The sequence below is a fragment of the Ascaphus truei genome, chromosome 3 (genome assembly GCF_040206685.1).
Source record: "Ascaphus truei isolate aAscTru1 chromosome 3, aAscTru1.hap1, whole genome shotgun sequence".
Taxonomy (NCBI): domain Eukaryota; kingdom Metazoa; phylum Chordata; class Amphibia; order Anura; family Ascaphidae; genus Ascaphus; species Ascaphus truei.
Window position 1 is genome coordinate 34,920,425 of NC_134485.1, and position 26,583 is coordinate 34,947,007.

A 26,583-nucleotide genomic window follows, 5' to 3' on the forward strand; every position below is an offset into this window, starting at 1 on the left:
TTCCTCGCATCGAAGAGATTCTCAACGCCCTCACCGGAAGCCAATGGTTTAGTGTTCAGGATTCGCGATCTGGGTACTACCAGGTACTGATGAGTAAAGAAGACTTGATGAAGACTGCCTTTGTCTGCCCACTAAGCTTCTACCAGTTTACACGCTTGCCCCAAGGCAACTGCGGAGCTCCAGCAACATTCCAACATCTAATGGAGAAAACCATTGGAGACATGAACCCTCGGGAATGTTTTGTTTATCTGGACAATATTATTGCCTTCGGTAAGACCCTGGAAGAACATGAAGAACGGCTACTTAAAGTGCTGGACCGTCTAGGACGAGAGGGCCTGAAACTGTCACTCGACAAATGCTGGTTCTGTCACACCTCAGTGACCTACGTGGGACACATTGTGTCTGCTGATGGAATCGCCACTGATCTGGCCAAAATCGAGGCTGTGGTGAATTGGCCGTGACCTGAGAATGTGTTGGAATTAGGCTCTTTCCTCGGCTTCTGTGGCTACTATCGTTGCTTTGTGGAAGGGTATTCCAGTAAAGCCAAGCCTCTAAATAATCTCCTCAAGATATACCCCGAAGATACCAGGCGAAAGGCCACCTCTGCTAGACAGCCGTTTGGTGACAAATGGACGACTGAATGCAAACGGGCCTTCTCGGACCTGAAGAGGAGTTTAACCAAGGCACCTCTTCTTGCTTATGCCGATCCAGAACAGCCCTATGTCCTCCATGTAGACGCGAGTCTTAACGGTTTAGGTGCAGTCTTGCACCAGAAGCACCCGGAGGGGCTCTGACCAGTAGTCTACATCAGCCATGATTACTTGTACGGCGTATATTTTGAAGTGTGGATGGATAACAATCCCCTCACCTATATACTAACTTCCACCATATTAGATACTACTGGCCACCGATGGCTGGCACTAAACTACCAGTTTACACTGAAGTATAAACCAGGCCCTCTGAATACCTGTCCCAAAGATCAGGGTTGAACCCCACTCCCGACGATGAAGGCTGGGAGGAGATCCCTGGACCAGGGATGAGAGCCATGTGTAGCACGGCCGCTGTCATCAGAATTAAGAGCAGCGGACTCCTTAGGATGTCACTCCAAAACCATTCCTGCCGCTTATTGTAATCCAGAAGGGATGAATATCACGATAAAATCATAGCGTGGAGGGATATGGTCCAATATCAGATTTGGAACTCCGTAGCTGGCATCATCCGTCAGGCTGTCTGGAAAAACGAGCCTGCAATTCTGAAATGTGCTCCTAGCAACATGGTCACCATTCTCATGTGAGAAGCCGATAAGGTCGAGATCGACAATGAGCTTCTCTACCGGGTGGTGCAATACCACAATCACCCGGATAGATGACAACTGGTTCTCCCCAGGAACCTGCAACATATGGTCTTGAAAGCCTTGCACGATGAGCATGGACACCTCGGTGTGGAAAAGACTTTCCGACTCGTCAGAGACCATTTCTTTTGGACAAAAATGCGTGAGGCGGTAGAAAGACACTGTCGGCGATGTTCTAGGTGTATTCAATGCAAGACGCTGCCTACCCGAGCTGCCCCAATGGCTCTCCTGAAGAGCTTGGGTCCCATGGACTTGGTGTGCATGGATTTCCTGTGCGTCGAGCCTGATGCCCGAGGTATCTGTAATGTGCTGGTCATCATGGACCATTACACGCGATACGCACAAGCCTTCCCGGCCAAGGACCAGAAGGCCATCATGGTAGCAAAGATTCTATGGGAAAGGTACTTTGTGCATTATGGCTTACCCAACTGCCTCCATTCCGATCAAGGCCGGGACTTTGGAAGCAAACTAATCCGGGAGCTACTTAAAATCCTGGATATCACCAAGTCTCGTCCAACTCCGTACCATCCGGAGGGCGACGCTCTGCCGGAGTGATTTAACAGGACGTTGCTGGACATGCTCGGCACGTTGAAAGGCGCTCAGAAGACAGAGAGGAGCTGACATGTGGAGACTCTGGTGCATGTGTATAACTGTACTCGACATGAGTCCATGGAATTCTCTCCATACTTCCTTATGTTTGGGCGAGAAGCCAGGCTGCCAGTAGAAAAACCTGCAAAAGGCCTACCAGCAAGCCGAGAAGTCCGTGTCTAAACTCAATGCCAATAACAAGAGGCGCTATGACCACAAGGTCAGACATCGGGAAATCTGTCCTGGAGATGCCGTGCTTCTCCATAAACTAGGAATTCCCGGGAAGCACAAACTCGCTGGCCGTTGGCGTGACCGTGTCTATGAGGTCGAATCACAGATGCCGGACCTCCTGGTCTACCAGATAAAAGACTTGGATGGCTGGATAAAAGTCTGGCACCGTAACTATCTTCTTCCCATTCCACAAGTAGGAGACGATGAACCTGAAGTACCGGCTACATCCCTGGATGGTGAGCCGGAGTACATAACCGATAGCCAAGAGACCATTAATGATCACCCAGAGGGTGAAAAGACTGTTAATGAGACTGTAGAGGATCCAATGGAGGGACCCTCTCAAAGGTCAAAGTCCCGGAGCACCTCCCGGAGGAGCTACGGGTAAAGGGCCCCATCACCAAACGCCTACTAGGGTGGCTCCAACGAGCCAACCTTTGGATCCCCGAAGCCCATGCTTTACCCCATACAGAGACTATTCAGAGACATTATTACCCCCAATGACTGAGGCTGAGCCTCAGTTCTATACCTATTACTCCCCAGAGGAAGTAGCTGAAGAACAGCTCAGACAGAGCCAAAGAATTACTGTAGGTACCCTCCCTATCGGGTAACCTATGATCAAATTGGGGCACCCCACTATGAGGCTCAGCAGTGGTCTCGGAGTAAAATACATGCGGTAATTGTCATGTTTACCCAGATGTACAATCTGGCAGTAGCTGGGGTACCCCCCTTAACCTAGGGATTGCCCCAGCCACAGGAATACATATTCATCCCTGTCCCTCAGTCTCCTTTCTGGGCTGTGCTGAAGAAAGGTACCCTAGTGGTGAGTCGCGCTTATGTTTTCAAGGGGAGATATTGCCGGGACAATGTGCCTACATGTATCCGAGAATCAGGCATGATTCCCGGGTACATTTATGGGGGAACCGACAACTCCGGACCCCAACCTCCTAGCACATTCTGTCAACGGTTCCTCCGCAAACCCCCCCTTGAAACTCATACACTAGCAATCCCTGCTTGACTGAATGCCCGTAAAGGGAAAAACACAAAAAATGGTTTTATTACACAGCGTACAATGTGATCATACAATGTTACTGGGTCTAAGAGCTAACTCTCTGGGACCCTTATACACGGAGCAGGGGTAACCAAAACAGGATTGACCTTTATTTTAGAGCCTGGTTACCCCCTCCCGTTACAGGCGTATTAAGAGAACTGAGTTAAAACATGAAAGCCAAGAAATTTACCTTTCCCACTTTGCAGACAGTTATATTTATTAATGAGCCATTAAATATTAGCTGCTGACACTGACATTTGTTTATAAAAGTTGGAATGCATCCCATTTGCAAGACAAGTGGATTAAAATCGTCAAAGGCTTTAAAAATCATGTATTTTATTGTAGCATACACAGACTGCCCCGCTGTACACTGCCTGTGAGTTTGCTACAAATGCTTCACTTTATATGACTAAGGGAAAGTCACTTTGTGGGCTATATCGGCTGAACAGTGCTAAGAGGAGTGGAGATGTCTTATGGCATTGCACTGCTTATAAAATATGGCTCTCTCTTGTTACCGGTGCCCAAGTAACACAAATATAATGGATGTTCTTTTAGAAAATAAATATATTGTGTCTGCATTTGACGGCATCACACAGCACTGCTGGCATATAAATCTTTTAATCTTATACAGTATATAAACGATGTTGTTTTCTAATACTATTTTCCCATACAGTCTGACAACGATCCATGATGTAAGTTCCTTCCTGAACCCTGGATCATACGTCAGTGAGTATTTTGAGAAGAGTTACTGCATTTTGTGAGATCCTGCCGTGCTGTACTTAGCCTTCGTATAAAGGATGAGTGAGGTTACCCACATTTGTATTACACTTTTAAATGTGGCTAATGGAGTGTTGCAGGGTACATGCAACCACACACGCGGGGTCTCTTGATAAGGCTTATTTATTGAGCCTTAAAAACATGCAGCACACAAAACAAAATAGCTTCTCTTCAGCATACAAAAACAAAATAGCTTCTCTTCAGCAGACAAAAACAAAATAGCTTCTCTTCAGCATAGAAAACAAGACAGCTTCTCTTCAGCATGCAGGACACAGACAGTTCATCACACATGTACTTTTAAAACAGACCTTATAGCAGTAATCTCTTCAGTATTTCAGTCCTGTCTCCTGACCAGCTAGCCTGCATGTGTGTACAGCCTGGGGGTTTTAAAACACCTTGATTATGCAGCTGGGGTCAGCCTAATTAAGCAGCCCTTCCCAACTGAAACTTAACCTCGTCACTGCTGCACTGCAAGCCTAAACATAGGTTTGCCAGGTATATGGCTGGTGATGTTTATTCACCCTGTCACAAGGAGCATAAAACCTATGAATGTAAATATACCAGGATTGTCAATAGGAATATGGAAACAACATAGGTGCGTGACACAGATCTCACGCTAGATCTCTAATTTGTACTCGTTGTATACTAAATACTCAGACTAAAGTAGTCAAGGATTCTAATATCCTCCAGCCCGACAATATTGCCCTATAATCTAACCCACTAGAACATCAAAATCAGACTGTTAATAACAAAAATAATAAAGTATTAATTTTTATTAAATTAAATCAATCTTTACAATCAATAACAGCCCAGGTGATATATATATATATATATATATATATATATATATATATACACAGTGTGGATAAAAGGTCTAAAATATTCCCCAGCAGGTCCTCCTAGAATGAGATGAATATTAAACAATAGGTTGTATGTAAAGGGTTAATACCCTAGCAACTAGAGGCTGACTGTTGTGTATTTAGTCGACTAGTATATATTTGGCAGGTGTAATGAATAAGCTTGCCAGATACTAATATAGCCACTGTATTCAGAGTATTGGATAGCTATACCAGATAGGTGCCCAGTGATGGTAGGATCAATCACTCTCACGTGGTGGGTATGTGGGAGAAGGTCACAATAGAGTGATAGCATACATCCCTACGTGTCTGTGCAGTACAGTGAACTAATAACCACAACCAGTGAGTTACCATTATTTACTTGTCAATAGGAATGTCAAATAATTGAAAATGTGCCAGTGAGAAAAGTTAGGGTTATTTGGGCTCTACAGTAAAACCCAAATCACAATGGGATAAATCCTAATGACAGTATGTAGGCTGAGATTACCAATGCATTGCCTGTGCTCAAGTGGCAATGCTGCTTTAATGCATTTATCTGTGAAGTGGGAATTCATCGCCAGTCACCATATCTTCTTATGCCTAAGGAATAGAAAATACATTTTACACTCATGCTATAATTTTTCTTCCATTCAATTAGCCTTTTGAGTGCCCCGTGAAATTGGGGCCTCGTCATATTAATTGGCTCCCTGGAGGCTCTATGGCATTGCTTCCAATGAGATTGTGATCTCGGCTCTCATCCCATGTTTGGGGACTTTTGGGGAGTGGCCCAGGTACTTTGGCTGTGATGCACAATACCTGAGGTTACTCACCTAGGGGAATGTGTATGTTACTGTTAGTTCGTTTTAATCTAAATCGACAAGGTCCTAGGTTTTTTTTTAGTGTAACAACCCTACCCCTGGCTAATAGAAGAGGGGCCACATCAATAGGTTTATGAGTCTTTGTGTTGGTGTAGGTGATGCTCAGCAGTTCGTTTACCTTATTCCTCAGGGTGCTGAACTTGGTGCAGGGCTGATGTGGTGAGAAATAATAGAGAGGGCATCAAGAACTTTTAGATGGTTTATTTGCAGAGTAAGCGTTCTGTAGGAGATCAACAGGACTGTTTTTCAGTTACAGGGTAACTTCTTGTTACATCATAGACATATGTGAACATACATCTTCCACCATAAGCAATCTGAGGAGGGCCATCTCTTTTTCAAGCCTTCCACCTTACTACTGGGACCAGAACAAGGGCCTTCCCTAAATAATTCCCCAGAAATACCTCTGGGAGAGAACACAGAGAGATGAGATGAGAGAACACAGAGAGGATTACAGGCACACAATAATGACAGCAATATAAGTGAATTGCCGGTGCTCGTGGAGATGGGGGAGATCTTCAGTCCTTTTTATAGGTTCTCATCAAGGCGTCACGGAGCAGGAGGAAAGCAACCAGGCACACGATCTTGTGTTGTGTTTCCCTGGAAGGCTGTGCTCCGTCGGTGGAGGCCACACGTGCGCAGTGTGCCCCCTGTTTGCTGGTGTGCATGCGCAGTAGGCCTTTCGCGGCTCATGCATTCTGCGCGCTATGCACATGTGTGGTGCATTTATGGTGGGTCTATGTCTGGCGCGCTGTGCGCATATGCAGTGCGCCACTTGGGGATTTACACGTTCTGTGCATGCGCGGACCCCCATCAACGCTGTGACGTCACGGGGAATGCAGCGTTCGCGCCATGGAACAACTGTAGCGAGGTAATAGGTGAGTACATGGGGTATATATATTTCACATGGTTGCTTGATGTTTAGCCCTCACCTTGACAAAGACTATTTATGCAGTCGAAACCTTGGAATTGCTAAGAAATTACCTTTTTGCAAGACCTTGTGCCTAGTTGCTTTCCTCCTGCTCCGTGTCCCCTTGATGAGAACCTGTAACAAGGACTGAAGACTCTGTTCCAAAAAATATCTATAGACCTCTTACTCGGATACATCCCTAACAAGAAAGATGAGACAATTGCTGGACTCCTGCTTGTGACTGCTATTATATCAGTACGTTTTTTCTAAATACAGGCTATCATTCTGTATTAACATCCATGTCTATGTATGAACTAATATTCATTACATATGCTTCTGCTGACACTAGTTATCTAGCAGTTTTTAGGAGGTCAAACCTCCAGCATATGTATGTGGCTGGGAGTGAGGTCCAGGGACATCCTGAGGGTGGAAGCACTACAAGCTAAGATCTGATTGCTGTGCTGAATACGGAGAGAATACTTTCGGAGTGTTTTACTATACTTCTGTCCTGAGAGTGAAGTCTATTGGGAAGAAGGTAAAGAGGTTCTCCTGCAGAGACTTCTCCCCATACATCTGGGGGCTGCAAGAGATGGAGGTGCTGCACCTGTGAGTACTATTCGGGGAAGACCCCAGAAGTCTGTCCTGTCATTCCCCTATAACACCATGTGGGAGACTCAGGGCCCTCTGTTACCAGCAGGTTTGCATCACACTCAAAGAAGTAACCAGCATAAGTTTCCCCAAGATAGACCCTACAGTATGTGAGATTGGGGAGGGGGAAGAGGGCGGAGGGCTGGCAAACAGGGTTACATGTATGTCAATTTTTTTTTTTAACATAGACCACTTGTAAATTAAAAACTAAGTCCAAATGGACGATGGATACAAATGGATCCAAAACGTATGGATCGCTGAGACCATTTTTTTAGACCTACAGTATATGGTCTTTGCACTAGGTAGTTTGTTTGTGCGTAAATGCACAAATAAGGAGCCTGTGATACTCTATCTACATCTGCTATGACCAGGGACTAAACTATATCCAAATATATATGGATCCCTCAAACTAATTTCTACATCTATGTGATCTGTATACTAGGCAGTCTATGTAAGTGAAACGCACACAAAAGGGTTTTTGACACTATTATTTTTATTTATGTATTGATTGATTATTATTAAAAATCTTCCCTTTTTAATCACTGTAATTAGTACCCTCACTGATACTTCATATATAATATGTATCAATTCCTAGTTCCTTAAGATAGTATTAATCCTAAATATGGATCATCAAACTATCTAGCTGGCATTGCCCCATATAGGTATAACTAGGCACAACCTATATATATTTTCTACACTGGCTAGAAAAAATATAGTGCAACACAGTATGAACAATATCAATATGAACTTGGTGTTGTGAATGATATAATCACATGCTCCACATGAAAATCAGGCAACGAGGTTATATAGAGTAACCAAATTCTTATGGAAAATCTGATATCCTCTTCAAACATCAATCAGGGCACAGAAAATTCAGTATCAAATCGGAGAAGGGAGCGGAATCCCACATAGAAAGAGAAAAGCAATAATAGTGAAGATTGCTTCATATCAAATTATCACAAAGTAATGCACTTACATAAGCAACTTTGAGACAGGCATTCAGACCACCCTGGGTCACAATCTGGGAACGAACAGCAGCACTTCCTTTACACCATTGCTCCTGCTATACGGCCGTTAAGCATTTGATGTTAGGAAACGGTGAAGGAGAAATTAAATCTTGGCTACAATTCTCCAGCAACAAACACCTTCCTAAGGTGCAAATTGAACTCCGCCCTACGCGTTTCGCTCATATTTGAGCTTCCTCTGGGGGTTTTAAAAAAGTTCTGTGCGATTCCCCTCTATTTAAATGTCGTGCCGGTCTACGTTGTCCGTTATGGTGCAATCCTGCATCACAGGCATCACGGTGCTCTCCAACGTCGATCACGTCATGGTGCACGCGAGAGCTAGGTGTGTCCTGTGGTTCCCAATGCAACTGTCAGTTGCAATCTATACTACGCAATTAGTATTTTTAATTATTTCCTGGGTATACCAACCATGGATGGAAAGAAAAGATTAACATACATTATACATGTGGAGTTCCTGATCCATTGCTCCATTCAGAGAGAGGAGTGTCTCTGTACTGCCTTAATGAAAAGGAGGAAAGTGTGAGTGGAATATCTTTCACTTATATAGTATCCATTCGGGTTGAAATTGTACTACACCATGCTGTTTCTGTTATTTTCTTTCATGACGGTGACGTGAACGCTGGCGCTCCCCTGAACTTTTGAAGAATTTTGCGATCCAACAGACTAAGAGAACAGTCTTTCAAAAGGGTTTTGAGCAGCTTTTCAATTAGCACCCCACACTGGGTGGTGGATTTAATTAATCACAATACATTCACTAATTGATCACAGTTCACAATATTATATTTTTATGTCACTTTATTATATTATATATTTTACATTTATTATTACTATAGGACACTATTCACTTAAGTAAGCGCCGTTACAATGAATTGTTTTGAAGCAATCTATACATAGTAGAAACACAACGCATCAGCATGCCCCTTAGGAGGGGGCGTGTAGTTTATGACACCATGATCGCTGATGTAAGATTAAACAGCAATAACAATACTATATATAAACGTAATACATATCCACAAATACTAAACAACAGGGCTTCTAAAATACAAAAAAACAGGTGTAACGCACTTTCCCCACCCCCTGAGAGATGTGTGGCTACGGTGTGTGTGTATATGGTGCAATACCTGTGGTGTACAACAGGAGATCTGAGTCTCCGTTACTGGGAACCTGGGGTATACCTGAGTCGATGTTCGGTCGGTAGCGCCTTCACCTGTACAGGATTCTATGATGTAGAATAAACCCGCTAGAGGCAAACGTGTGTTGCTGTCATGCGCTCAGGCTTGTCGCCAAGTGATTAAAACACTCAATAGTGTAAATAGGCTGGAAGGGAGGCATACAGAGCATTGGAAGACCGCTAGAGTGGTCGGGGCTCAGGGGTGAAGAAAGGTAATCTTACCCTTGTCAGCTCTTCCGTCCTGGGTCATGTAGCACCTTGGTAGCCCTTCCTGCAGCGTGCGTCTGGCAAGATGGGCATGTAGTAATGAAGATAGAAGATCTGGTGCAACAGCAAACAGCTAAAATGAAGTCAGATCCGAAGTAGAATAAAAGTATCTTTATTGGTGTAGACACATACTTGTTAAAACAGCAGACTGCAGCACAGCCTCCTCCTCTACGCGTTTCACACTGTACTAGCGCTTCGTCTGGGAGTCCCAGCAAGAGGACCCGCATACAATAAAACACACACTTATGAAAGATAACAGTTTTACTGAACATAAATAACCTAGGATATATATATACCACCAACCAGGCCACTCACGGCCGTACCCTCCAATGCTCCGCTCCCCCACCCAAGGTGTGTGTGACAGCGCTGCCCCACTATAGTATTTGAGTCGGTGCACTGATGCGTTGGGTACCTGCCGGGTGATGTCACACCCGGGCTTGTGATGCCACAATGCTGGGATCCACAGATCCGATGCTGATACTGCGAAGCCTCCGCCTCTACGTTGGGTCCCTCGTGGATTGTTCCACCGTAAACAATGTCTTTATTAATGTAGGATGATGTGTCCTGGACCACAGGCCGCAGCTACCGTGCGGCACCTCCCTGTGTCCCTAACACTAATATTGCTAAGCAGGGCAGGATCCCTATCTGAGGGGCAAGTCCCTATCGCAGCCACAAACTATGTAGGAGTCGAGCATTAGCTGGGGCATAATAGGGGGTATATGGCCTAGTACAGATGCCACTGACATTTGCACATATAACTTACTCCTTCCTTGTCCCAGCTCCAACTGCCACTCTCCTAACTGTCAGCTCAAACTTCAAGCACACCCAAAGTTCCAATCTCCCCCCAGGAGATTCAAGCAGCCCTATTGGCTGTATTGTGTCATGTGTTGTGCAGCCCCTGGGGTTGCTGGAACCTTTGCATGCACGAACCTTTTCTGCGCATGCGAGCGCACAAACAAAATGGCAGCGCCCTTACCGGCTACCCGCCTGCAGCGGAGGTGAGGAGAGCTTAAGGGAGGACCGGGCTACATAGGTGTAAATAAAAACATAATAATAAAGACTATAAAAATACATACACTATAATAAAAAGTAACCCACTTTAATATATTAAATTAACAACTTCAATATGTGTCAAATGAAGTTAACAAAACAATTAATCATTTTAAAAGTTTTTTAAATCTTAAAATTATTTTTTTAAGAAAATGCGTCCATTCGTCTATGAACCTGATGAAGGATTATTAGATCCGAAACGCGTTGTTCATGCAGAGACCTGGACCGGAAGTACTCTTTGACTGCATGAGGACACCGTAGCTGGTGCCTGTGTCGAGGGATTGCTGTCCTGTGTACCGGACGCGGTGAGCAGGAGCACACAGCACTGGAGAGCGGGAGGATGGCGCCGTGGTCCTGGAGCAACTACTCATGTGTGAGTTTTAATGTTGCTCACTTTTATCTTTAATAAATGCTTTTTAAACCTATGTGTGTGGCGCTGTCTCCCACTGCATGTGCTTTGAGAGGCTACCACTGAAGGACAGAGGGGGAAGTAGCGTAACCCTCTGCAAAGAAGGAGCAGCACAAAGATACCTATAGAATCACTCAGTACCACACATGGCCGTGTGAGTACATCTATAGTTTATTTCCCTATCACTTCTGTGCCACTGCATTTATATGTATTACGGTCAATATTGCACCTGATTCTTGTTTGCGCCCCCCCTATTTCTTTCTTCATATGATGTCGCCTCCTAACCTGGAGGATGTGGCAGTCATAGACAGATGGACGGTGCTGGATGATGAGATATAGAGCTTGATGAGTATCAACTTTGGACACCTGGTTTTGGAGCTATTTATTTGGGACATTTTTGACTATTCTCATTATGCCATTACTTCTTGAGAAAGTCCTACATGGGCTGAAACGTTGATAAATTTGGCTAAATAAATTCATTTTATTTAAATTTGAAGTGCCCTGTTTCGTCTCCCTTCTACCACAAACATATGATTGTATCATTCACAACACCAAGTTCATACTGATATTGTTCATACTGTGTTGCACTATATTTTTTCTATTCATTTTACCTTATATGTCCTTGGATTTATTTGCGCCCCAATAATTATTATATATTTCACACAATATTCACCTATTTGGGTGAGCTCCCTCAGAGGTGGACCGGACTCCTGAGAATCCGTGCGCGGCGTGGGACACGTTGCGGCCCAGCAAACCCTCAGCCAAGGCGACCTGGTCTGGACTAAGACCAGGAAGGTATCTTCACAGAGTGCACCAACAGCCATACACAGGGGTAGAAGAGCCAAAACTACCATGAAACACACACACACACACACACACACACACACACGTATGTATGTATGTATGTATGTATGTGTATATGTATGTATATATATATATTTTTTTGTGTGTATTTAACACCAGTATCACTGATCACTGTTTAGTGACACATTTATTAGTTACACTTCACCTGTTTTTTGAAGTGTCACTTGGATTTGTCACATCATTTTTTGTCCTTTTTCACCGAGACCATCACATTTATTGAGTGTAGAGCGCCACTCCTGTTTTTTGTAGTTCACGCTCACCTAACACCATATTTATCTGCATATTGTATCCTTTGTAGAGGTACAAATAAGAGTGCAGAAGTATTGGGGAGCACAGATGTATGTAAAATAAAACACATACAGAATATTGTGCAATATGTTAACACAATGATTATGATGTGAATGTCAAATTCTGTGCAGCGGGTACTCACAGATTCCCAAATCTTTAAAAGCGTGTCCCAATAAATAGTGGTGGAAAAGCTGTCTGTGTGTCTTCTGTCTCTGAATGTGATACACCTCTGGAGTCAGGTTACCTTCCCTGGTTGCGCGTACATCAAAAAAAAGGGTTAATAGCATGACATGTTTAGGGACATGTTACCACTCAGCAGGGACAGCCAGACACCAATGCAGAAATCTTTACACGTTCACCCTCTTTGCTGCTGGCATCCAGGGAGACTCTGTGCTGCTCTGTGTTGGCGAGCCGTGTTGAAGGAGCTCCAGACAGTGGATCGGCAGAGATGATCTCAGCTCACTTCCGTGTTACTCCACGCTGGCGTGTGACGTCATCCGGCGGCGTCTCTCAGCCTGCCGCGTCTCAAGCGTGTTACTCCTTTAGCGATATTCGTTCGAGTGGTGGCAAATTGTCCCAAACAAGTCCCACAGAGAACTAATGTCCAAAATTAGTAGCCACAATGGGAATAATTGTAACAAATAGGAACGCGCCCTCTCCTACGCGTTTCGTACTTTCGTACTTCGTCAGGGAATGTTTTTTTTTTTTTTTTTTATGTACGTGCAATACTCACCTTCACTTTATAAATATTAATTGAATTTACTACACTATGGTTTTTTTGCGCTGTCTCTTCTTTGTTTCCATATAGCCTTGTGTTTGAGCCATTCCCATCAGACCAGCAGCATAAAACCACACTTTATCAGGTTGTATTGAATACCTTTATTATCATCACATATATATATATCACAGGTCACTTATGAGCGCAATATTATCTGTTACCTTCCCAAATCTTTAAAAGCGTGTCCCAATAAATATTGGTGGAAAAGCTGTCTGTGTGTCTTCTGTCTCTGAATGTGATGCACCTCTGGAGTCAGGTTACCTTCCCTGGTTAAATGAATAAACACCACCTCTGGCAAGCCCGGTGAAACGCGTAGAGTGACAACCTGTTGGAGACGTGCGTCACGCAGTACGCGACGTGATCGGCACATCAAGGAATAAGCCGGAGCAATTTGCGGAGGCACGGGAAGGAGCAGTGGAGATCGAGCAGAGGGCAGAGAGAACGCCCGGAGATCCTGACCGGTCACAGCTCCAGCTATTGATTTTAAGGCCCTTTGCTCTTTGAAACCATGTGAGTGTATTTTCACTTTTGCGTGAGAGATAAATTCTTTTAGCAGTATACACGATGTGGTGTTTATTCATTTAACCAGGGAAGGGTTTATTCATTTATCCAGGGAACCGCAAAAGGCCTGCGCCGACTGCGCAAGCATGAAAGACCCACACCGATTGCACGTGTAGCCAGCAAGAGCCGGCCACGCATGCGCTATCTGCACTTGGCGGCAGTGCATTCACAATCAGCGTGGGCCATTCATGCATGCGCAGGATCAGCTTTTGCCCTCTGCATATGCGCGATCGGCTCTTGCCGGCAACGCATTCGCGATCGGCGTGAAAAACCGGGACTGTCAGGATCGCCTAGACCTCCTGCCTAGCCATAGCTTCCTTGTCCACTGGGTGTGGTGCTGCCTTCTGTTGGCTCTGGGTTCCTCTGTCTGACTGTCTTCTTGTTGCTCCTGTCTCTGTCCTTATAGCTTGCTTCCTGTCTGTTGGTTTTGCCTTTGCTTCTAGTCAGATTCCCATGCACATGCCTGTCTTTGATCCTGATCTGTTTATGTACCTGTACCTGTATTATAGTCTGTTCACAGTAAAGGTCCTTGCTAGTAATCTGGCTTGTCCCTGTCTGTTCCTGCTCCCCGGTCTCAGTCCCTGCTCCCTGTTCTCAGTCCCTGTCCCGCCCCGCCTGTCCTGTTCCAGTCTCCTCGTTGCTGACCTCTGCTTGTTACCTGACTTCGCTACCTGCCGCCTGCCTCGGACCCCTGCTTGTTTCCTGACTTTGCTACCTGCCGCCTTCCTCGAACCCCTGCTTGTTTCCTGACTTTGCTACCTGCCGCCTGCCTCGGACCCCTGCTTGTGACCCCTACTACGCTCGTGCTGTTCCGGCCACCGAGATCCTACCTGCCACAGGAGTCTCCCGTGACAGAAAGCAAAGGCCACTTCTGGATCTTGCTGGAACAGATTCTTCTTCTGCCTGCACCCTTTCCTGCCTGCTGCAGCAGACCACATTCGCATGGTTGAAGATACGTACTTTCGTTTCTTTTTTGGAAATCCAAGTTGGGATTTTGAAAGGTTTTTTTTGTTGCTGCTAAGTGTTCTGCAAGAATTATTGCGTTCATAACGAAAAAACATTTTTTTTCTGAGACTTGAACTGTTGCTGCAGAGACTATTGCAGCTTTCTTTGAGATTTTTATTTTTGTGCAGTGCCTGGGTTAACCCTTGCAGTACCTGTTGCCACCTTTTTAGACTCTGACTTTTCATTTCCTGGATAAGGCTTGTCTCTGCATCACTGGTTGGACCACTGCTGTTCACAGGGTTCTCATTTCAAAAGACAAGAGTGCTTCTATTATTTTGTTACTGCATACTGTGCAGGAAAAATCAATCTGTAGTTTTTCATATGATTGGTTCTAAGGTTTCAGGTTTACCTGCAAGTTCCCCTAAAGTTTGTTTCTCTGCAACATATGATATCCCTACGCCTGATATCAAAGGTTTCAGATTTGACTGCAGGGTTCTCTTGTCTGATATTCCTATGTCAAAAGTTTCAGATCTAACTACAAGTTTTCTCTGTATTAGTTTCCTGCTGTCTATGATATTTCTATGCCTGATATCAAAAGTTTCAGATTCAACTGCAGGTTTTCTTTGTCTATATGATATCCCTACGCCTGATGTATAAAGATTTAGATGTACAGTAACTGCAGGTTTTCTTTGTCTATATGATATCCCTACGCCTGATGCATAAAGATTTAGATGTAACTGCAGGTTTTCTTTGTCTATATGATATCCCTACGCCTGATGCATAAAGATTAGATGTAACTGCAGGTTTTCTTTGTCTATATGATATCCCTACGCCTGATGCCTAAAGATTCAGATATAACTGCAGGTTTCTCTGTCTATGTTTTTTCCTTGCATTTATAATCTCTGTGACTGATGTTAAAGTCTCAAAGGGTCAGCTCTCCTATCTTGTGTCTCTCTGTGTCTAATATTCATGTTGTTCATTCTAATGCTTCTGTTTTAAAAACACATTTCCTCTTTACTGGTTTCTTGGGAAGTGTGGTTTAATTATGGCTCCCACTCAAACAGTCTTGAGCAGTAAATATGAACACAGTACCACTGATTCTTCAGAACTTCTCAAAGCAAGGAAGAAGAAGAAAAAGAAGGGAGGCATTACTATGGAAGTTGCAGAAGGAATTAAGAATGAAAATTTAACCTCAGAGTCTGCATTTGATGAAAGAGATATGCTGCAGCTTAAGGCAACTCACAGACGTATCCCAAGAATAGTGGAAGAGAAGAAAGATGCTCCTACTCAGATGCTTCAAGCTGCACAAAAAGAGATTGATTGTCTTCATGGACGTTTAGATAAAGCGCAAGAAGCTAAGGCTGCACTACAGAGCGGTCTATCCTCAGCAATTGCTAAGTGTGTTCTCCAGGAAAAAGAAGAGCACCAGTTGGAGAGTGACCTGGATGTCATGTCAGGTGAGCTGGAGAAGGCATATGCTGATGCTGCTGAGAATCGGCGCCACGCTTCTAAAAGTAACGAATTCCTGGAAATCTCTATGAAGGAAATTGACAGGCTTAATACAGAGCTTAAAGTCTCCCATGAGAATATTTGCTACTTCAAAAAAGTGATGGAAGTCGATCGGGAGGAGAGATGCTACTTGACAACAGAGATACGTTCTATGAGAGAAATCTTCGAAGGGTTAAATATCAGTTTTGAAACTGTAACCCAAGAGTGCAAGAATCTCTATGTCCAAGTCAGTGAAGGAGATAAGAAACTCCATGAATTAGGAGAGGAGAAGAAACAGTTGGCCCAGGAAAAGTTAGACGTGCAGACAGCACTGCAGAATGCAGAGAGAGTGCTGCAAGAAGAACGTGTCTCCCTGGAGCGACGCACACAAGCAGAAAATATGCTGCAGAGTCAGCTGCGAGAACTGCGTACACATCTGCAGGACACCAAGGAGAAATGGGTGAATGCTGAAGAAAAGCAGCGAGTTCTGCAGGAAGAAAGTTTCCAGACTGCCAACAAAATAAGGATGCTGCAAGATTATTTGAGTACCCAGTGTGTCCCCAAAGAACAGCATGAGGAGCTGAAGGCCACACTGAGCATAACCAGAGCCTCGCTGGAGGAAGAGCTAAAGCTAGCAGCTGAACACACATCTCAGCAGCTTACAGCTCTGCAGGCGCAGATCGCTGAGCTCAAGACACAGCTTGCCAAAAAGGAGGAGAGAGAGAAGGTTTCCGTCTGTCAAGTGGCTGGCCTGACACAGCGCTATGAGGTCAAAATGGCCGATGCCTGCAAATTATTGGACCACACAGCCCGTGATAAGGTCCGGCTGCAGCTGGAGCTGGACAATGCCCGGGAGGAGTACCGGCAGCTGCAGATCACAAATGAAGAAGATGAAACATATTTAAGCCTTACTTTGAGTCAGCTGGGAGATATGGAGTCGCGACTCAACTCCAAAGAAGCCGAACTGACAACTGCATTGAGTGGGAAAAGAAGTGCAGAAGGACAGCTTCAAGAGCTGAAAAATCAAATAGCTGGTCTTAATGAGAATTTAGGTGATACCACGAAACGGCAGTCACAAAAGGAGACCATGGAGCGTGAATTCTATGTTCCCACTTACACATGTGAAAAGTCTGCACCCGTCATTGATGCCCACATTCCTGATGTCCATGCCTCTGCAATGGAGTTGAACGTATCCATTGGGAAGTTCCAGATTCCAAAACTAAAAGAGATATATTGGTCACAAAAAGAGACCACGGAAAGTGAATATGTCCCCTCTGCCACATGTGAAGAGCCTGATGTATCTGTTCCCGATGCCCCTGCTATGACGTTAGACGGATCCCTGGTGAAGTTCCTTGCTATGCGTAATATTCTTGATGCTGATGCCAACGCTCTTGCGATGAGGATAAATGCACCTCTCACAGATTTCCCATCAGCACTTGATGTACACATTAAGTTGGCCTTCCATCAAGATTTCCCTGAAGAGCCTGGAGTGTTGTCCGGAGTTGTTGCTGATCCCTATGTTCCTGCAAAACATGGAGTGTTGTCCGAAGGCCATCGTGAGTCGGCCTTCCATCAGGGACACCTTGCTAAAACTGGAGGGTTGTCAGGAGGATCTACTGGCTCCTCTGCTCCTGCTGTGAAGACAAGCGCACGTTCTTCCATTTATCTACGAATATCTGATGCGTCCTCTGCTGAGCCTGTGACCTACTCTGCAAAGTCAAGCTTACTGCTCACAGATTCTCTGGCGTTTGGGTTGATGCATCCTGACATTCAACTGTTCCGAGAGAGAATTGAATTCCTCTGTCGGCTTTCTGATGGACTTTTTCAGTCTGTACCTGTGGAGTACTCTCTGCTTGCTGACAAACCACCAGAGGTGGGTCACCTTGAGTCCACTTTTCATCAAGGCCTCCGGGAAGAGCCTGGAGGATCGTCCGGAGAACGCTCTTGAGAGGGGGGAGTAATGTCAGGATCACCTAGACCTCCTGCCTAGCCATAGCTTCCTTGTCCACTGGGTGTGCTGCTGCCTTCTGTTGGCTCTGGGTTCCTCTGTCTGTCTGTCTTCTTGTTGCTCCTGTCTCTGTCCTTATAGCTTGCTTCCTGTCTGTTGGTTTTGCCTTTGCTTCTAGTCAGACTCCCATGCACATGCCTGTCTTTGATCCTGATCTGTTTATGTACCTGTATTATAGTCTGTTCACAGTAAAGGTCCTTGCTAGTAATCTGGCTTGTCCCTGTATGTTCCTGCTCCCCGGTCTCAGTCCCTGCTCCCTGTTCTCAGTCCCTGTCCCACCCCGCCTGTCCTGTTCCAGTCTCCTCGTTGCCGACCTCTGCTTGTTACCTGACTTCGCTACCTGCCGCCTGCCTCGGACCCCTGCTTGTTTCCTGACTTCGCTACCTGCCGCCTGCCTCGGACCCCTGCTTGTGACCCCTACTACGCTCGTGCTGTTCCGGCCACCGAGATCCTACCCGCCACAGGAGTCTCCTGTGACAGGGACATTGTTGAACTTTTTTAAAAGTCACCAGGACACAATACAAAAACACGGGACAATCACGGAAAACTTGGGACATCTGGTCACCCTATTATATGGGTCAAAGGGGCTGGGAGTTTGGCCTACAGGTCATATCTACTTCTCTCCTAAAAGTTTGCAATGAGAGGCAGTGTGTAATGGAACTGGGACAATTCACTGGTGCAATATTCCTAGATTTTACAAATGCTTTTGATACTGTTGATCATGTTATTGTCAGGATCGGGCTTAGGCCCCACCCCCGTGACTTACCTCGCTACGTCACGAGTGATGCGCGTCAGCTGCAACCTGTGCGCAGGCGCCGTACTGCTAGGAAGGGAAACACTGAAGGGACCGTCTTCAGGCTCCGTTCCCATAATGACATGGGCAACTCACGCCGCACGCTAGCTATGCACAGACACTGTGTGGACACAGGCAAGCAAAGGGTTAATTCACTCAACTATTCCACAGCTGCTACTCACTTCGCCACTGCCTATCAGTACACAGTATACCTGTGATTACTTATTGCTCACAGCCTCCTGCTGCTTCTCCATTGGCTGCTTGATCCTTATAGGCTCAGCCAGTCCTCTTGCAAACTGGCTGAGCATAAACTCTGTTCTAGTGACTTGTGCTTACCTCAAGCTTCCTGCGGCCCTGCCTTTGTCTTGTTTGCTTCTTGTATTTTTGACCTCAGTTTGCACCCGGACTTCTGCCTTCTCTGACCCCTGGACCACAGCTACGAAAATCCTACATTCTATACCCCTGGACCCCGGCACCGCACAATGACAATCCGATCTCTCCAATCCTAGACCACAGCAAGTACCTCGACCAATCTGACTTCTCCTACCCTGACCCAGCAACACGACAACCACTCCGCACTCCGGACGTGGCTGCTCGGTTGTAGGTCGGTGGCTACCGACATCCCCACCTCAGCCTCGCAGTCCCGCCTTGTTTGTAGTGAGCACACATTACAGTTATCCTGCTTAACAAACTCCAGTGCCTTGGAATAGGGAAGAATGCTTTAAACTGGTTTCATTCCTACCTATCAGGTAGATCCCAACATGTGTCTATCTCAAGCTCCAACTCCAGCACCTTGGATATCACCTGTTGTGTCCCGCAAGGCTCTGTTCTGGGGCCCCTACTCTTCTCAGTGTTCATCAATGATTTCCCTACAGCGTGTAAGGGAGTTTCAATACACATGTATGCAGATGACACAATCTTGTATGCACACAGCCCTAGTCTCTACGACCTTGATCACATACTTCAATCTGACTTTGAGACTTGAAAATTGGATTTCCCAAACCAAACTCCTGTTACTAGTTTTAAATACTTGGGCATATGGTTTGACTCCCATTTAACATTCGGGGTGCACATTGATACCCTGACATCCAAAACCTATGCCAAACAAGGTGTAAATTTCCATTTTATTGTCACTTTTGGTAATTGCTTACTGTATATGTAGTGCATAACTGGTTTCTTCCCCCGCTTCCTGTTTGATCACAACTACAGCTGCGGTCAGTGTTAGTGTGTGTGCACGCGTGCAGCTCATGACAGCGAGGTTGCAGAGTTACTGGCAATGAGTAATCACAGAAGTTCCCTCCACCTGCTGTGGCTAAAGGTTTACCAACACACACACTTAAAGATACCTAATTTTATCTTGTAAGTGTGAATTGTCTATCCCACATTTGCTTTATAAATCATTTATCTTCTTATCTTATCACTGAAGATAATGCACTAGGGGTGTGCGCTTTTTCTTTCTCTTTTTCTACATAGGTACCTTGGGGAGTGATTCTCCCTTGGATGCAGCAGCCCTCCGCCTTTTGTATCTGGCTTTTGGCTACTACAAGTACCATTTGTATGGACATTATATTGGATGTTTTGTTCTCCCTACAGGACTTTGTCATTAATTGGTATTGTATTTGTTATTTTATTTAAGTGTTATTATTAGGGCACCTATGTCTGTGTATTAGCGCTGTTTTGTCTTTATATATATTATAGTATCCTTCAATTTTTACAGTATTATGCTATGGAGCTGGCGCTTCTGTCTTTTTGTTTTCTGTAGATTTCTGTGATCTGGCAAGATCATATCAAGAAGCTTTGCCTCCCCATACAGACTGGTTCCTGATCTGGACTTTTCCTCTTTATTTCACGTGTTTGGTTTACAGTATATATATTTTTTATATATTCACCTTGGTGTTACACTTATTATTTGATTTATTTTAAATCATTGTTATTGATTATATTTATGCACATATGCTTATTAAAACCTTATTTCACTATACACTTTAGCGCTACTCTTTGTTTGTGATATATATATATATATATATATATATATATATATTGTGACAGAAACCAGGGTATGGTAATAAATTCCATATACAGGGCTCCCAGGATACTGAACAGTTTCTATCATGTTTAGGCTGAAAAGTGCAGCCTCAGAATGCATGCACTCCATCCCACAGTTTGGCAAGTGCTGGAACTGAGGGATGAGGGATCCAGACCAGAGTTTGTCTGCTGCCTGATTTCTGTCTCTTGTCCTCCTAGTTAGAAATCAGGTATTTAAGGCTGATTTCCTGGTTTCTCTTCCCTCTCCCCAAGAGCCTGGAGGCAGGAAGGCTGCTGGAAGCAGAGAGGGGAAACGCCTCTCACCAAACAGGTTAAACCATTCTGTTCCTTTTTTCTAAAAACTGTAAAGTTCCTTATTTTTGTTGTTGGAAGTGGATAAGACACTCCAACCCCAGTCAGAGAAAACCTTAGTTAAGTTATTGCTCAGGCGAGCAGGGTTTGTTTGCTTATGTATTATTTTGTATTCCGTGTGGCAGTCTCAGTGCCTGGGACTGAATAAACCAGGCAGTAGCCTGTTTAAAGGAACAGCACGTTACGCCTCGTCATTTAGCCTACCCTAAAAGACCGTGTTCTAACAGTCCCAGACAGACGGCGGAGCCCCGGAGTAAGCCGTTTGTCACATATGGTGGAGAATGCGGGCAGAACACTAAAAGGTCTGCAAGTTAAAGAACTTTAAAAAAAAAACAAAAAAACAAAAAACTTTTTTTTCCAAACAAGATGGAAGACGTGGTGAGTGCGCTGGTACGCAATGTCGCTGCCCAGAAAGACGCGAATGAAACCCAGCAACAGCTGTTAATAGCCCAGCAAGAGACTAATGCAAACCAGCAACAGACGAATGCAGCCCTGCAAGAGGCGAATGCAGCTCTGCAAAACGCGAATGCAATCCAGCAACAGCTGCTAATAGCCCAGCAAGAGATTAATGCAAACCAGCAACAGACGAATGCAGCCCTGCAAGAGGCGAATGCAGCTCTGCAAATCGCGAATGCAAAGGAGCAAGAGACAAACCGCTTGCTCAGAGAGAAGCAACAACGGTTCGCCCAGGGCTTACAGCAGGAACTCGAGATCCTCAGAGAGACTATCATTAAGACTCCACTGGCAGAGGCAGCCCCAGTCCCGAAAATGACCAGGGCAAGCCACTACCTTCAGAAGATGGGGCCCTCGGATGATGTTGAATCTTCTCACGTTTGAATGCACGGCACAGAGAGGGTTGGCCAGAAGCTGAGTGGGCCAGTCTAATCTCACCCTTCTTAAGCAGCAAACCCCAGAAGGCTTACTTTGATCTAGAGCCAGCCAAAGCTAACGTCTATGCCAAATTGAAGTTCGAGATCCTCGCCCGCCTCGGCGTAACCACGGCTGTCCGCACCCAAAGGTTCCACGCATGGTCCTTCACGTTGGATAAAGCCACCCGAAGCCAGATGTATGACCTCATCCACCTCGCTCGGAAGTGGCTACAACCCGAGATCAACTCAGCAAGCCACATCGTGGAACGGTTGATCATGGACGAGTTCTTGAGGAAACTTCCCTCTGCCCTACGACGTTGGGTCAGTCAGAGTGACCCCCACAATGCAGATGAGCTGGTGGCCCTTGTAGAAAGGTACAATGCAGCAGAAGAGCACCCGCAACCCATAGTCATGGAGCATCCCCACTACCCAATGTTCCAGGACTCTTCCAGAGACGGTAAAAGGGTACCAGGGTTAAGGGGGGCTGAAGAGCGACGACAGCCTTCACACAGCACCAGCAACAGTGGCTCGCATACTAAGGGCAACAGCCAACATGGGGAGCCGAAAAAGGGCTCTAAGTGGGACACAGACTATGTACCTAAGTGTGTAAATTGTTATGAGAGGGGCCACACTGCGAAAGTCTGCCCACTAAATGCTGATCCAATGCAATGCAACAGCGTTGAACCTTATTCGTTGCGGTCCCTAGCCCAGAGGACCCCTTGAATAACCATCTGTGGGCATTTGTAAAGGTAAATGGTAAGAGGGTTCGGGCACTTCTTGACTCTGGAAGTATGGTTACACTAGTGTCCTAATACCTGTTGCCCATTGTGGAAAAACAGGTAAACAGTTCACAAAGAGTGGCAATTTGTTGTATACATGGGGATAATCATGAATATTCCACTGTTGATGTTCTTATTGAAACAGAGTTTGGTTCTTTAGATTTCAAAGTGGGTATAGTACCCAAACTGGCACATGATGTGTTAATAGGGACCGACTTTCCCCATTTTCTAAAAATATGGTCCTCCTCTCAGAATAGCGCCCAGAGTTCAATAGCGGACCATAAAGAAGTAACAGAAGAAACAAATCCTTTCCCTTTTTCAGAAATAGAGGTTGACGAGGGCCCAAATAAGAAGGGGAAAGAGGAAGAGTGCTGTAAAATTCCCTTTCCCATGGCTACCTTGGTATGGAATACCCCAAATCAAGATGTTGAACAGGCGCTTACACCCCAGAACAGGGTAAGACCTTCGCTGACCTAGAGGTCAGTCCTGGGAGTTTTAAGAAGGCCCAGTGGGAAGACCCCACATTAGTCGAAGCAAGGGGGAATATACAGGACCAGAATAGTATCCCTTGCCAACCAGATACTGTAGGTCACTTTCCTACCCCTACTTCGAGGTAGAAAATGACCTAGTATATCGGGTTGATAGGAGGAAATCCATTATAACTAAACAATTGTTGGTACCTCGGACATTCCGTAATGTGGTATTAAACCTCGCACATAGTCACCCCATTGGGGGGACACCTAGGGGTGGAAAAGACAAAATAAAATGTTCTCCGAAGCTTCTATTGGCCTGGGGTTCTGGCAGAAATTACAAATTATTGCTCTTCATGCCCAGAATGTCAGATCACTGCCCCGTTCAAAGCGTATCGTAGCCCATTGGTACCCCTTCCCATAATAGATGTACCATTTGACCGGATTGCTATGGATCTAGTAGGACCCCTAATAAAGTCTGCTAGGGGACATCAGCATATATTGGTAATATTAGATTATGCCACCCGATATCCGGAGGCAGTTCCCCTACGTAGCACCTCTGCTAAAAACATAGCAAAAGAGTTAATAGTTCTGTTTACCCGACTCGGAATTCCTAAAGAGATCTTAACTGACCAGGGAACACCATTTATGTCCCAAGTAACAAAAGAGTTATGTAAACTCCTAAAAATCAAGCATCTCAGAACCTCAGTCTATCATCAACAAACAGATGGTTTAGTGGAACGGTTCAATAAAACCTTAAAGACCATGTTACGGCGTGCGGTCGATAAGGATGGGAAAAACTGTGATTGTTTGTTACCATACCTGTTATTTGCCATTATGGAGGTTCCCCAATCATCCACAGGCTTCTCCCCGTTTGAACTATTGTATGGCCGACACCCAAGGGGCTTACTGGATATAGCCAAAGAGACTTGGGAACACAAGGTTACCCCATACAGAAGTGTAAGAGAGCATGTTGCCCAGATGCAGGACCGCATAGCTGCAGTCCTACCTATAGTGAGGGAACACATGGAAAAAGCTCAAGAGGCACAGAGGAAAACGTATAAGGGTGCTAGGGTCAGAATTTTTTTCCAGGCGATAGGGTACTAGTTCTGGTTCCCACCGTAGAGAGTAAATTCCTTGCTAAGTGGCATGGACCATATGAGGTCTTGGAAACAGTGGAAGAAGTAAATTACAAGGTGAGACAGCCAGGTAGGAGGAAACCTGAGCAAATTTACCATATAAACCTACTTAAGCCCTGGAAAGATAGAGAGGTCTTGTTAACCCTAATACCCCCAGGTCCGTCAGAGAATCGAGAAACTGACCCAGAGGTTAGCATAGCTGAAACCCTGTCCGTTCATCAGAAACGAGAGGTCCAGAATTTGGTGAGAAGAAACAAAGAAGTCTTCTCTACACAGCCAGGTAGAACTAGCGTAATTGAACATGATCTAGTCTCTGAACCGGGGGTCCGAGTTAACCTTAAACCGTACCGAATCCCAGAGGCCAAAAGAGAGGCTATAAATTTAAAGGTTAAAAAAATGCTAAAACTAGGCGTAATCAAGGAATCCCAAAGTGGGTGGAACAGCCCTATAGTTTTAGTCCTAAAGCCAGACGGTACAACAAGGTTTTGCAATGACTACCGTAAACTAAACGCTGTGTCAAAATTTGATACTTATCCTATGCCCAGGGTTGATGAACTGGTAGAGAGACTGGGCAAAGCCTGATATCTCACGACCCTAGACCTAACAAAAGGGTACTGGCAGGTTCCCCTCACAGAAAGGGCAAAAGAAAAGACAGCCTTCTCAACCCCAGATGGCCTCTTTCAGTAAAGGGTGCTGCCTTTTGGATTACATGGAGCTCCCGCCACATTCCAAAGAACGATGGATACAATTTTAAAACCACATGCTCGGTATGCTGCCCCCTACCTGGATGATGTGGTAATCCATAGTGAAGATTGGCAATCCCACCTTCCAAAGGTCCAAGCTGTGCTTGACGCAGTTCGGTCTGCTGGACTAACTGCTAAACCCGCTAAATGCACTATTGGTCTGGAGGAGGCCAAGTATCTGGGGTATTCTATTGGCAAAGGTTTACTCAAACCCCAAACACTCAAAGTAGAGGCAATACAAAATTGTCCAAGGCCAGTTACAAAAAAACAAGTAAGGACCTTTTTGGGATTAATTGGTTACTATAGAAGGTTTGTTCCAAATTTTGAAACTAAGGCAACCCCACTAACCGACCTCACAAAAGCAAGGGGGCCGCTAATGGTAAAGTGGTCCCCCGAAACCGAACAGGCCTTTAGAAGCGTGAAAGAAGCTCTCTGTGCCCAACCAGTGTTGGTCACACCTGACTTCTCTAAAGAGTTTTTAGTCCAAACCGACGCATCTGAGGTAGGGCTGGGGGCTGTACTCTCCCAGGAGTCTCAAGGTGAGGAGCACCCCATCCTTTGTTTAAGTAGGAAACTAAATCCCCAGGAGAAAAATTACTCCATAGTCGAGAAAGAGTGTCTCACAATAAAGTGGGCTGTAGAGACGCTCAAATACTATCTGTTGGGGAGAAAATTCCGGTTGGTCACAGATCATGCACCCCTCACCTGGATGTGTCAAAACAGAGAGAAGAATGCTAGAGTGACCAGGTGGTTCCTAAGCCTACAACCCTTTAAATTTTCTGTGGAACACAGATCAGGGCACAAACATGGCAATGCTGACGGGTTTTCAAGGATGCACTCCCTAATATCCATGGTCGCTCATCCCTCAAGGTCTGAGCTGGGGTGGAGGATATGTGACAGAAACAAGGGTATGATAATAAATTCCATATACAGGGCTCCCAGGATATTGAACAGTTTCTATCCTGTTTAGGCTGAAAAGTGCAGCCTCAGAATGCATGCACTCCATCCCACAGTTTGGCAAGTCCTTGAACTGAGGGATAAGGGATCCAGACCAGAGTTTGTCTGCTGCCTGATTTCTGTCACCTGTCCTGCTAGTTAGAAATCAGGTATTTAAGGCTGATTTCCTGTTCCTCTTCCCTCTCCCCAAGGGCCTGGAGGCAGGAAGGCTGCTGGAAGCAGAGAGGGGAAACGCCTCTCACCAAACAGGTTAAACCATTCTGTTCCTTTTTTCTAAAAACTGCAAAGTTCCTTATTTTTGTTGTTGGAAGTGGATAA